This window comes from Silurus meridionalis, chromosome 8 (genome assembly GCF_014805685.1).
Source record: "Silurus meridionalis isolate SWU-2019-XX chromosome 8, ASM1480568v1, whole genome shotgun sequence".
NCBI lineage: Eukaryota > Metazoa > Chordata > Actinopteri > Siluriformes > Siluridae > Silurus > Silurus meridionalis.
Window position 1 is genome coordinate 9066373 of NC_060891.1, and position 14449 is coordinate 9080821.

The window sequence follows — 14449 nt, forward strand, 5'->3', positions numbered from 1 at the left end:
CATAGTTTATTACAATAATATATTTTTTTCATTTGAAAATGTCTTGTTTTTTGTTAACCTCACACATGACCAATTACAGAGCAAATCACATCACAAAACACAGATGTATTCAGATTAACAAAATTATGCAATCACTTTATAGTGATACAGTGATATTCGCTACGCAAGAAAGTCAAGGTAATTTAGATTGTGCGCTAAAAATAAAAAAAGGTATCGGTATCGATATCGGCGATATTGGCCTGTATTTACTTGGTATCGGATCGATACTAAATGTTGCAGTATCGCCCATGACTAGTACAAGGAGATGCGGCAGCAGGTAAAGAGGGATGTGGCGAAAGCCAAGGAAAAGGCATATGAGGAGCTGTATGAGAGGTTGGACACTAAGGAAGGAGAAAAGGATTTATACCGATTGGCCAGGCAGAGGGACCGAGCTGGGAAGGATGTGCTGCAAGTTAGAGCAGTAAAGGATGGAAATGGAAATGTGTTGACTAGTGAGGAGAGTGCGTTTAAAAGGTGGAGGGAGTATTTTGAGCAGCTGATGAATGAGGAAAATCAGAGAGAGAGAAGGTTGGACGATGTGGAGTTGGTAAAGCAGGATGTAGATAGGATTAGTAAGGAGGAAGTGACAGCAGCGATTAAGAGGATGAAGAGTGGAAAGTCGGTTGGACCAGATGACATACCGGTGGAAGCGTGGAGATGTTTAGGAGAGATATCAGTGGAGTTTTTAACCAGATTGTTTAACAGGATTTTGGAAGGTGAGAAGATGCCTGAGGAATGGAGAAGAAGTGTGCTGGTACCGATCTTTAAGCATAATGGAGATGTGCAGACCTGCAGTAACTACAGGGGAATTAAGTTGATCAGTCACACCATGAAGTTATGGGAAAGAGTAGTGGAAGCCAGGCTGAAAGAAGAGGTGACCATCTGTGAGCAACAGTATGGTTTCATGCCGAGGAAGAGCACCACAGATGCCTTATTTGCTTTGAGGATGTTGATGGAGAAGTATAGAGAAGGACAGAAGGAATTGCATTGTGTATTTGTGGATTTAGAGAAAGCGTACGACAGAGTGCCAAGAGAGGAGTTGTGGTATTGTATGAGGAAGTCAGGTGTGTCAGAGAAGTATGTGAGGGTGGTGCAGGACATATATGAGGACAGTGTGATGGCAGTGAAGTGTGCAGTAGGTACGACAGACTGGTTCAGGGTGAAGGTTGAACTGCATCAAGGATCGGCCCTGAGCCCTTTCCTGTTTGCAGTGGTGATGGACAGGTTGACGGATGAGGTCAGACAGGAGTCTCCCTGGACTATGATGTTTATGGATGATATTGTGATTTGTGGTGAGAGTAGGGAGCAGGTTGAGAAGAGCCTGGAGAGGTGGAGATATGCGCTGGAGAGAAGGGGAATGAAAGTCAGTAGGAGTAAGACAAAGTACATGTGTGTGAATGAGCGGGAGGGCAGTGGAGTGGTGCGGTTGCAGGAGAAGAGCTGGAGAAGGTGGAGGAGTTCAGGTACCTGGGGTCAACAGTGCAAAGTAATGGAGAGTGTGTTAGAGAAGTAAAGATAAGAGTGCAGGCAGGGTGGAGTGGGTGGAGAAGAGTGACAGGAATGATTTGTGATAGTAGGGTATCTGCAAGAATGAAAGGGAAAGTTTATAGGACTGTGGTGAGACCTGCGATGTTGTATGGATTAGAGACAGTGGCATTGAGTAAAAGACAGGAGGTGGAGCTGGATGTAGCAGAACTGAAGATGTTAAGGTTTTCGTTGGGAGTGACGAGGATGGACAAGATTAGAAATGAGTTTATTAGAGGGACAGCGCATGTAGGATGTTTTGGTGACAAGGTGAGGGAGGCGAGATTGAGATGGTTTGGACATGTGCAGAGGAGGGACATGAATTATATTGTTAGAAGAATGCTGAGGATGGAGCCACCAGGAAGGAGGAAAAGAGGAAGACCAAGGAGGAGGTTTATGGATGTGGTGAGGGAAGACATGCAGGTAGTTGGTGTGAAAGAGGCAGATGTAGAGGACAGGGTGGTATGGAGACGGATGATCCGCTGTGGCGACCCCTAATGGGAGCAGCCGAAAGAAGAAGAAGAAGAAGAAGAAGAAGAAGAACACAGCAGCAGAAGCCCACAAGCTTTTTTGTCCCAATAAACATGCTTAAACTCAATGCTGTCTTTTGTTTTTTGTCTATTCAACACACTCATAACATCAGTCAGACTCTATTCTGTTCTCACACATAACTGCCTTATTATTACTATTTTACTTATACTTGGTGTAAATAGGTTACATAAGTTTGATTAACATCTAGGCTAAATAGGTTTTATCAAACTACTTCTATTGTATCTAATAAGTCCTACATTGATTATTAGGTTAATTTTGTTGTATTAATTAGTTTAATTATAACACACGCTAGATAAGGTTGATTAAAATATTTTTTCCTGACAGGTCTATGTAGATTCCTCGGCTGCACACCTACAAAACAGTAAAGAAAAAGAAGACAGAAAAGGCAATTTAGTACATTTTAAAATACTACCATTCACAGCAGCATCTAAAAAAACATGCATCAATATAATTAAGACATATCCTAGAATCTCATCAGTGAATTGTTCCCACCTCTGCCTCACACAGTAATAACTTATGCCGGGGGACAAGTCATGGAATCCAAAACTTATGAATGTAACAATTAGAATATCAACCTTGCGTCTGAACTTGACTCTTAAACAAATATTTGGTCATTGCCAAAAGCCAGTGATTAGAACAATGATTCTGATCAGCTGAAAGATGTAAGTCACACCTCGGATCACGGTGGACCAGAAAGTTCAACACAACTGAAGAAAACATATGCAAATAAAAAAAAACACCAGCAAATCAAGAAAACATCATCATTTAAACAACACATGCTGCAAAACCTCACAACGCAACTAAATACAGAAACGTCCTGCAAATCCTCACAACACAACCAATTCACAACACAACCAACACCACTGATGAATAGACATTGAACAATAAGCAGTCCCAGATGGGTTTGTTACTTGTTGTGGTCCCCCTGAAACATTTATTTTGTGATCTGTACTATTTGGTTTTGTTGTTAGGATTTGCAGTGTGTTTCTGTACTTGGTTGCATTGTGGGGGTTTGCAGCACGTGTTGTCAAACTGATAATGTTTTTTTTTTTTTTTTTCCCTGGTGTTTTTTTCTATTTGCATGTGTTTTCTTAAGTTGCAATGGTTTGATCTCTCTCAGCCACCGTATAGATGCCTTGAGGATAAGTAATTTATAAGATATTTTTTAATCTCAGGGTGGAGTATTCCTTTAATTAAACAGAGGCAAAAACAGTGATCGGGATAAAATATGATTAATTGTGCAGCCCTAGCTATAGGTTATATGACTTACACTTCTGGCTGTACTGCCCTCCGATCATGGTCCTGCTGGGCTCTAAAAGCACGGTTGCCTTCTCTGTCTCTTGCATTTGTATACCGTTTACCAAGCGCTTTCTCCAGCTCTTTCTTACTGACGGTATTCAGCAAACGGTTCTGCTTCAGGCTTCCTGTTAAGCAAAAATTAATATAAAGTAGAGCATGCTACCGCATCAACCAGGGCACAATCCATTATTTGTATGCATGCAAGTTACATGAACATAAGACTATCAGTCAAATAAATAAATAAATAAATAAAATCACAAGGTTGTAAACACCTTCTAATCCACCATTTGCCCAAAGTGTTAACTAATCTGACTGACTTTATGAATGGCGCAAAATTACATTTATTATCTTTAACGTAATCATAATGTATAATATTTTTAGTAATGTTTAGAAATTATATGAATATGAACATTTTTTTTATCACCTCTACCTATTTCATCTAAATCACATTAAAATAATGTTAAGTATTGTCACAGTCTCCTCAGAGCTTTTCTCTGTGTATTGTATATACACATGTTATAGAGGTAGTAAAAGAAAGAGACTCCACAGTGCTTTTACTGTTTCACTCCCCTGTTATCATGAGGACACTATATGGAGAAAACACGGGTGAAAATGGTTTGAAAAGTCGTTATTTCCACATTTTAGTAGACAATGTCCTAGTTATCTGCTAATCGTTAAGAATGTTCAGTTTTCCACCGGTGATTGTCTCTGAGGTAAACCAGTTCACTCTCCACACTTACCTTCTTTATATCCTGCCTGTAACTTTAATTACTACAAATCTTTCAGAAGTATACATTAAATGACATTTTTTACCGTGACAGAGATGTCAGGTTATCTAGGTCAGGTCAGGTTATCCAGGTCAGGTCAGGTCAGGTCAGGTTATCCAGGTCAGGTCAGGTGATCAGCGGTAGTGAGTGATGACCGTTTCTTCAGAATGAGAAGGCGGGAACACAGGAGCCAATGGGAGACTCTGAGCTGCACTAGCGATTTTTTCTTTTTTTTTTTTTTTTATATATATAAAATTTTTGTTTCGATTATATAAAACACGCAAAAAACATATCAATTGAACTTATCATCAATTAAATAATATAGCTAAATATAGCCCAAATGTGGCCCATACAGGGCCCTCAAATAAACAAAATGGGCAACCTAACTGGGGCCCACAACCCTGACTAAGCTGGGGCCCACATTCAGCGCATCAAAGTGCCCATTCTGACCCATGCCCACGTGATGCCCATATAACCCAGATAAAACCCATGTGGGGCCCACATGGACATGTTAGCTGGGATTGTCACCCTGATGAAGGCCAGGCAGCCTATACCACCTGAGACGCTTAAGAGACTTTAAATCACCCTCTCTGGTGCTGAGGTCTTACTTCAACTGCACCGTTGAAAGTGTCCTGATGGGTAGTATTTCTTCTTGGTTCGAGAAATGCACCATGCAGGGCAGGAACCAGAGGGTGGTGCAGTCAGCTGAGCATTCTGAGCTCCCTGAACTGCAGGACATGTACAGCAAGCGGTGCTAGACCAGGGCCGGAAAGATATTGGAGGACCTCAGCCATCCCAATAAAGAAGTCCTCTTTTCTGTGTTGCGTTCAGGAAATCGCTTCCTGCAGAGTGGGCAGTTTATTAGTATTATTCTAATCTCCTCCTCATTCTCCGTTTGCCTTTAAGGATCGGTCCTTGAAGGCAAACAGAGGGAGAATGGGGAGGAGATTCTGCCCACAGGCCATTCGATTCAGTCTAAACCAGGAAAACACCTAACACATGAACACTTTAGTGACAATCACACTGGGACACTTTAAATCCCCACTATTGTCAATATCTATCTATTATTTCTTTCTGACAAAATTTCAGCCAGTAAGTAGTTCCACAGATACCTCAGTTCGTGCGGCCTGTTCAGTGTCACATACACATAAATATATAATATACATATACATATATAATATACAAAGAATTTGAGATCTATCACTCTGGAAAAGGTTATAAAGCCGTTTCTAAAGCTTTGGGAATCTCAAACCCTACTCTTTTCCATAACTTCATGATCAACTTAATTCCCCCCTAGTTACTGCAGGTCTACACATCTCCCTTATTCTTAAAGATCGGTACCAGCACACTCCTTCTCTCTCTCTCATTTTCCTCATTCATCAGCTGCAAAAAATACTCCCTCCATCTTCTCAACACACTCTCCTCACCAGTCAACACATTTCCATCTCCATCCTTTATTGCTTTAACTTGCAGCACATCCTTCCCAGCTCGGTCCCTCTGCCTGGCCAATCGATAAAAATCCTTTTCTCCTTCCTTAGTGTACAACTTCTCCTACAGCTCCTCATATGCCTTTTCCTTGGCTTTCACCAAATCCCTCTTCACCTACTGCTGCATCTCCTTGTACTCCTCTACTTCTCATCACTCTGTCGATCCCAATTCTGTTTTGCCAACCTTTTTCTCCTTCTGCTCTCCTGCACTTCCTCATTCCATCACCACGTCTCTTTGTCTTCCTTTCTTTTTCCAGATGTCACACCAAGTACCTTTCTAACTGTCTCCCCTATCACTTCTGCAGTAGTTCCACAATCATCCAGCACCTCTTCACCACCACCGAGCCCCTGTCTGACCTCTTCCCTAAACCTCACACTACATTCTTCCTCCTTCAGTTTCCACCATCTTATTCTTCTTCCAGTCCTCTCTCTCCTCCTCTTCTTCTTCACCTCCAAAACCATGGGACATGACATGGGGTTAACAGCGTGACACTAAAACAGGTGGTAGTAATGACTACTTTTTACTTAATGTACTTAATGTCAGAGCCCAAACCTCTTTACCTAAACTTGAGTACAAAATGTATAGTCAGTACTTCAACTTTTACCTGAGTATTTTAAAACATGAGTATCTGTACTTCTACTGAGTGAAGGATGTGTGAACCTTTGCCACCACTGGCTTTAATTATGAAATGTTTGCCAACATATTACAGTTATAATGTAGATAAATAATACCAATAAACTACCCACTCTGTGCAATTTGTAGAAGGTATTTCAGTGTGTAAACTAATCCTAATGTAATAGTGGAGCAAAAGTGTATTTATATATAAGTAAATCTGTATTATTTAGTTTTTGCAACACTGAGCTGCACACATATTCGAACCTGTAATGTTTGCTTATACTATACATTTAAATGAACCATATTAACTTGGTCAAAAAGCACATTGCACCATTTTCTTTATATTTAAGTGGATATTAGTTGTCTAAAATTTGTATGCACACATAATATTCATATGCAGCATGTAGTGTAAACTATCCATTAGATTTTAGTTATTTTGGTTATTAATGAACTTTTATTTCCATTTGGTGATGAAGCTCGGGTGTTCTTGTATTCAGAGCAGTGAGAACTGCATACAATTCTAGACTGAGACTCCTGAAGTTACTGAGTGTCACAGTTGGACCCTGGAAACACAGATTTTAATGCTCCCACATTAAAGTTGATTGCTTTCCATTTTATTCTTTCTGTATAATAGAATTTTGTTAACTGAAATTTAATTTAGTAAATAACAATGATGATTTGTTGAACCTCCTTCATAATTATCTATGATATAGAATCAAAACATTGTTTCTATCACCAGCATTTCTATTTTCTTCCTTTGAAAAAAATAAAGTATAAGTTAACAAACAATAGCAAGAGAAAAATAAGTGAACTGTTCATGAAATAATCACAAAAAAATGTTAATGACACCGAGACTCATACAGGCCATTTAGAATAAACAACTTTTAACATTTACCTTAATCTCAAAGGTGTTCAGTGAAATCGAGATTAGAGCTCTGTGCAGGCCAGTTCAGTTCTTCCACACCAAACCTTTTTATGAACCTCAGTTTGTGCACTGTGGCATGGTCATGCTGGATTAATAAAGGCCGTCTCCAAACTATTCCCACAACATAGCATAGCATTGTCCAAAATGATTTGGTATGCTAAAGTAATTAACATTTCCCTACACTTTAAGTCAAGGGCTGAGTCTTACCCCTAAAGTACAGCCCCATACCATTCCCACTCCTCAACCAAACCTTACAGTTGACTAATAAACTTATTTGAAGAAACACAAAAAATGAACGTCGGTGCAAAATACCTAAAGGTTTTTACATTTAACATTTTGGATTTAAAAAAGACTTAGGGTGAGATTTGCCTGCTCTTATAGGTCCAGACATATACAACAAAAATCTATTTCCTGATCTTGCTGTGTAACCGTGTGATCAAGCTCAAGTTTGCAGTAAATCAGTAACACTGGGCTCAGGGGACAATGGATTGAAAGCCGTTCCATTAGATAATGTTCAGAAAGCACATATGGGTGAGATGCTCAGGTAGCCTCATACATGCTGCCATAAAGTGTAGTTGTAGTGTAACTGTAGATGGACCAAAAATGTTCTGATGGCTTGGAAAGGTGTCCAGTTTGTTTGAGCTAATTAAAATTAACATTACAATTTAAAGTTCCCCCGATATTTACAGTACAATTTCCCTTTACATCCCTTCAAATAAGAAATTTAAGAAGATGATTTGTTTCATGGTTAAATGTTAGAGCACTTGTGGTTCCTTCATGAGCTTTGATAAACATAGCTCCGTCCACACTGTTTACAGGGATACGGCTTCTCCCCTGTGTGGATACGCTGGTGTATTCTGAGAGTACCCTGATGAGTAAAACTTTTCCCACACTGTTCACAGTGATACGGCTTCTCTCCTGTGTGGATACGCTGGTGCGATTTGAGATTACCCTGTTGAGTAAAACTCTTCCCACACTGTTCACAGTAATTTGGCTTCAACCCTGTGTGGACACGCTGGTGTATTCTAAAATTACCCTGATGAGTAAAACGTTTCCCACACTGTTCACAGTAACACAGCTTCTCTCCTGTGTGGATACGCTGGTGTGATTTGAGATTACCCTGTTGAGTAAAACTCTTCCCACACTGTTCACAGTAATACGGCTTCAACCCTGTGTGGACACGCTGGTGTATTCTAAAATTACTCTGATGAGTAAAACGTTTCCCACACTGTTCACAGTAACACAGCTTTTTTCCTGTGTGGACACGCTGGTGCGATTTGAGACTACTCTGACAATTAAAACTTTTCCCACACTGTTCACAGTGATACGGCTTCACTCCTGTGTGGATACTCTGGTGCGATTTGAGATGACCCTGTTGAGTAAAACTCTTCCCACACTGTTCACAATGATACAGTTTCTCTACTGTGTGGATACATTGGTGTCTTTTCAGAACAGCAATTTTAGTAAAACTCTTCCCACAATCTGAGCAGTGGTGCATCTGGAAAACAATATAAAATGATTCAATATACTGTAATAATTTTAGATTTGGTCTTGCATGTTATCAGAAATGTCTGCTATAGTAATCTGATATGGTTTGAAACAAGTTAAATGAGAGGTATTTTGAGGCCTTTTAGAAAACCTTTAACTATTTAATCTACCAAAATCTCTGATATTTATGTCTTCAAGGTGGAGGAGTTTTCCCAGTAACAGAACAGGCAGCATTATATCATCTTATTTTCAATTCCAGGAGACAGAGAAAAAGACAGTGGAACCTGTTGTGCTTCTGTGATACATCAGAGCTTAACAGGATTCAGTCCACGATCACAAAGCTACCTGAAACTATGTTCAAGCAATGTTTGGGTGATTTTGGATTTAGCAAAATACATTTCTGATTCAGAACATTTGCTAAAAGCAGCTCTCATTAGACAAAGCTCAAAATCTGGACTGGTGCAAACAATCAGTACCTACTGAGCTGATCTGCACGCTGTCTTCCAAATGATGTGTGAAAATCCCTGTGGTTGGGACAACAATACAGTTGAAACCGGGTTTTTACATACACTTCAGAAAAAAACACAAAAACTTTTATTTCTTTACTGTCATACATTAAATAAGAGTAAACTTTTTCTGTTTTAAATCAATAAATATTAACATATTTTTGCACTTGTTAAATGTCAGAATCGAGCGAGGGAGAATTTTAATGTATTTTTATTATCACTTTCATCAAAGTCAGAAGTGTACATACACTAATTTTATCGTGCCTTTAATAAAAAAAAAAAAAAAAAACGATGATTCCATTCTGAGCTTAAGAAGCCTCTGATAGGTTAATTGATTCCATTTGAGTTAATTGGTGGCACACCTGTGGATGCATTTAAAGGCACACCTCAAACACAGAGCCTCTTTCTTTGACATCTTGGGAAAATCAAGAGAAATCCACCAAGACATCAGAAAAAGAATTGCTGACCTCCACAAGTATGGCTCATCCTTAGGTGCAATTTCCAGATGCCTGAAGGTCCCACATTCATCCGTACAGACAATAATACGCAAGTATAAAAAACATGGGAATGTACAACCATTATACCGCTCAGGAAGGAGACGGATTCTGAGTCCCAAAGAGGAACGTTTTCGTTGCAAAATGTGCAAATCAACCCCAGGACAACAGCAAAAGAGCTTGTGAAGATGCTGGCTAAATCTGGTAAGACAGTGTCATTATCCACAGTAAAACGAATACTGTACCGCCATGAGCTGAAAGGTTACTCTGGGAGGAGAAAGCCATTACTTTAAAACCACCATAAAAAAGCCAGACTACAGTTTGGAACTGCACATGAGGGAGAAAATCGTAATTTCTGGAGACATGTCCTGTGGTCTGACTAAATAAAAATAAAACTGTTCAGCCATAATGATAAACATAGTAGTATAATGTTGTGGGGCTGCTTTGCTGCAGAAGGGATTGGTGCACTTTACAAAATAGATGGCATCATGAGAAAAGAAAATTATGTGGATATATTAAAGCAACATCTGAAGACATCAGCCAGGAAGTTCAAAGCTTGGGCGCCAATGGGTCTTCCAAATGGACAATGACCCCAGCATACCTCCAAATTAGTTACAAAATGGCTTAAGGACAACAAATTCAAGGTACTGCAGTGGCCATCACAAAGCCCTGATCTCAATCCCAATTTGTGGGCGGCACTAAAAAGGCGAGGGCGAGGTTCTGTCAAGAGGAGTGGGCCAAAATTCCAGCAAACTATTGGAGAAAGCTTGTGAAAGGATACCCAAAACATTTGGCCCAAGTGAAACAGTTTCAGGGCAATTCCACCAGATACTAAGGAAGTGTATGTATACTTCTGACTTTGATGAAAGTGATAAAAATACATAAAATTTCTCCCTTGCTCGATTCTGACATTTAACAAGTGCAAAAATATGTTAATATTTATTGATTTAAAACAGAAAAAGTTTACTCTGATTTAATGTATGACAGTAAAGAAATAAAAGTTTTTGTGTTTTTTTCTGAAGTGTATGTAAATATCTGGTTTCAACTGTACAATGATGACGACTGCAGGTAATTATCTGTGGCTGTCAAAAGCAGCAACCTACTTCCTCCTAATGGCCTATGAGGGCATTTTCCATCAACTTGTTAGCTTGTACCTCTGCTTTCAGACTCTCAGCTGAAAATCACCTACCTAAATGTAAATGTGAATAGTTCCTGACCAAAGTGTTCTACATACACAATTTAAATACATTTGGAAAGAAGATACTCTGACCCAGCTATTAGTCTTGCACAAGTCAATGCACTCTTAGTGCAGGTCTCAACCCCGGATACATGGGGAGGGTTGCATTATGAAGGACATCCAGTGTAAAACATGTGCCATATCAAACATGCAGATCACAAATCAGAATTTCATACCGGATCGGTTGGGGCCGGGGTACCAACGACCACCACATGTATCGTTAGCCAACAGGGTACCGGTGGAAATTGGGCTACGGATGGCCGAAGGAGGAGAAGGAGAGGAGGAAGACGTCTACAGAGGCAGCGGAAAAAGAAGAAGTGGAGGACAGTGAAGGTTCGGGTTGGTACTTTAAATGTTAGTACTATGACTGGTTAAGGGAGATGATATGATGATATGATGGAGAGGAGAAAGGTAGATATGTTGTGTGTTCAGAAGACCAAATGGAAAGGAAGTAAGACCAGGAACATTGGAGGTGTGTTTAAACTGTTCTGTCATAGTGTGGATGGAAAGAAAAATGGTGTAGGGGTGATTCTGAAGGAAGAGTACAGTAAGAGTGTAGTGGAGGTGAAGAGAGTTTCTGATAGGGTGATGAAGGTGAAGCTGGAAGTTGAAGAGGAGATAATGAATATCATCAGTGCTTATGCTCCACAGGTGGGCTGTGAGATGGAGGAGAAGGAAAAATTCTGGAGTGAGTTAGATGAAGTGGTAGATGGTGAACCTAAAAATGAAAGATTGGTGATTGGGGCAGACTTTAAAGGGCATGTAGGTGAAGGGAACAGAGATGATGAGGAGGTGATGGTAGGTATGAAATTAAGGAGGGGAATGTGGAAGGGCAGATGGTGGTAGATTTTTGCTGAAACGAGGAAAATGGCAGTGGTGAACACGTATTTTAAGAAGAAGGAGGATCATAGAGTGACGTATAAGAGTGGAGGAAGGTGGACACAGGTGGACTATGTTCTATGTAGGAGATGCAACCTGAAGGAAATTAGCGACTGTAAGGTGTTGCCAGGGGCAGCGAGTATGTAGCACATTTTGGGTGAGGGAGGCGAGATTGAGATGGTTTGGACATGTGCAGAGGAGGGACATGGGGTATATCGGTAGGAGAATGCTGAGGATGGAGCCGGGAAGGAGGAAAAGAGGAAGGCCAAGGAGGAGGATTATGGAAGTGGTGAAGAAAGACATGCAGGTAGTTGGTGTGAAAGAGGCAGTTGTAGAGGACGGGGGGGTATGGAGAAGGATGATCCGCTGTGGAGACCCCTAATGGGGAAGCCGAAGAAGAAGAAGACAAAGAAGAAGGTGTTGCCAGGGAACAGTGTAGCTAGACAGCATCGGATGGTGGCCTGTAGGATGGTTTTGGAGATGAAGAAGAAGAGAAGTAGATTGAGGACTGAAAGAAGAATATGGTGGAAACTGAAGGAGAAACACTATAGTGTGAGGTTCAGGGAAACTAGTAAGGAAAGTGTGTTGAGAAGATGGAGGGAGTATTTTGAGCAGCTGATGAATGAGGAAAATGAGAGAGAGAAGGTTGGATGGTGTGGAGATGGTGAAGCAGGAAGTGGATAGGATTAGTAAAGAGGAAGTGAGAGCAGTGATTAAGGCAGATTTTGAGGGCAGGGGTTATGGAGACAGATGATCCGCTGTGGAAACCCCTAATGGAAGAAGCCGAATGAAGAAGAAGAAGGAAATAAGTCACTCTGGGTTTTACTGTACATCGTTTTTAACGCAGGTCCTTTTCTCCCTCCACCTGTTAGACTCCGGGGGCCACTCAGACTATTGTTATACATGTTTGGCTATTCATACAGACTGCATTCATATTAATGTACAGCAATTCAGACTATTGTTATTCATACAGACTGCATTCATATTAAATGTACAGCAATTCATACTATTGTTATTCATACAGACTGCATTCATACTGCATGCATACTGATGGCCGGACATTTCAATGGACAGGAAAATAATTCATGATCAGAAGCCATTAATCTCAAGTAGCAAGGAGCTGAACAGCTCTGCTAGTGCTAACGTCAATTCACCTTTTTCTCCATCACCAGCAGCACTCCATTCTCCAACATCTATCTCCCCTACATGCCAGTGTACACACACACACATACATACATACATACATACATACATTAGGGCTGGGACGATTCACTAATCTCGCGATTCAATATTATCCCGATACTTTTGTGCCGATTCAGTACATGTTGCGATTCTGTAGCTATTGCGATTCATTGTTTAAATTGTGATTTTTGTTTGCTTAATAAAGATTAGACACCAAGAAGAAAAAAAGAACCATAAAACTTTCAAGTACCAAAAACTTGAATATAATATTTAAATGTGCAACAAAATAACTAAAAACAATACTCTCTAAAATAAAATAAAAGTTCTGTTAAACTGTTCCAATGTCCAACACAACTGCTAATATCCTTCTCTCTCTTCCTCACCTCAGGTGAGAGCAGTGCAGCTGTTACTGCAGCCTGTTGCTCCACAAAACATTCAACCATGTCATAGGCATTATTCCATTTCGTTAAAACGTCTGTTATAAGTTTGTGCACAGGGAACTCCAGTAACTTTTGTTGGAAATCCAGTGATGCTTTGTACTCGTCCGAGTAACTTCGCGACAGCGGGCAGCTTCAGTGCGCGCTGTGAGGCCAGATTATGAGTGTGCGCGTAGCACTTAAAATGGAGAAAGCCGGTTAATTGGGCAGTAATAACCATATTAGACGCATTTTCTGTGACTAAAGCAGGGTCTTTATCCGTGAAACAATTCTCAAAGAGCTTTACTTCGCTGCCTCTGCCATGGTTTTGATTTCTCCCCCCAGCTTAAAATGGATATGACGTCATTTAATACAGACACCAACAAAATACGTTTGGCCCTCTGTTGGAATAAAAGTAACGGTAATGGTAACGTCTTCCCACCACCTCTCTGGAAAGGTAAAATAATTAAATATATATCGATTTTGAGGTAAACAAATCGATCTCAAAATCGTTTTAAAAAGAATCGCGATTGTTTGGTGAATCGATTTTTTCTCCCACCCCTAACATACATACATACATACATACATACATACATACATACATACATACATACAGCGGGTAAAATAAGTATTGAACATGTCAAAATATTTCTCAGTAAATATATTTCTAAAGGTGCTAGTGACATGAAATCTTTATCAGATGTTGGTAACAACCCATGCAATCCACACATACAAAGGAATCAAACCATACATGTCCATAAATGAAGTTGTGTAATGTTGTGAAACAACACACACACACACACACACACACACACACACACACACACACACACACACACACACACACACACACACACACACACAAGAAAAAGTATTGAACACATGTAGACAGGGAGGTGCAAAAAGGAATGAAAAGCCGAGACAGCAGTAGATATCAATCAGTAATTAGAAAGCAATCCTGCCTATTGTCATTGTAAAATAATATCAGCTGCTTTAGTCCCAACTGATGGCCTGTATAAAGGTGTCCCATTACCGAGG

General features: G+C 40.1%; 1 protein-coding gene and 1 long non-coding RNA gene across 2 annotated transcripts in view; both read right to left on the minus strand.

The window, feature by feature from the left end:
* Positions 1-14449, minus strand: part of LOC124390066 (polyadenylate-binding protein 1-like 2) — a gene marked incomplete at its 3' end in the record, with an annotated part of 369871 nt that overhangs the window by 66409 nt on the left and 289013 nt on the right. The window lies entirely within an intron of this gene.
* LOC124389749 overlaps positions 1989-14449 on the minus strand; it is a 21615-nt gene continuing 9154 nt past the window's right edge. The window contains exons 2-3 of the long non-coding RNA XR_006926631.1: positions 3386-3539; positions 1989-2466 (exon numbers count right to left, since the gene is read on the minus strand). This is a non-coding gene — a long non-coding RNA (uncharacterized LOC124389749). The remainder of the gene's footprint in view (positions 2467-3385; positions 3540-14449) is intronic.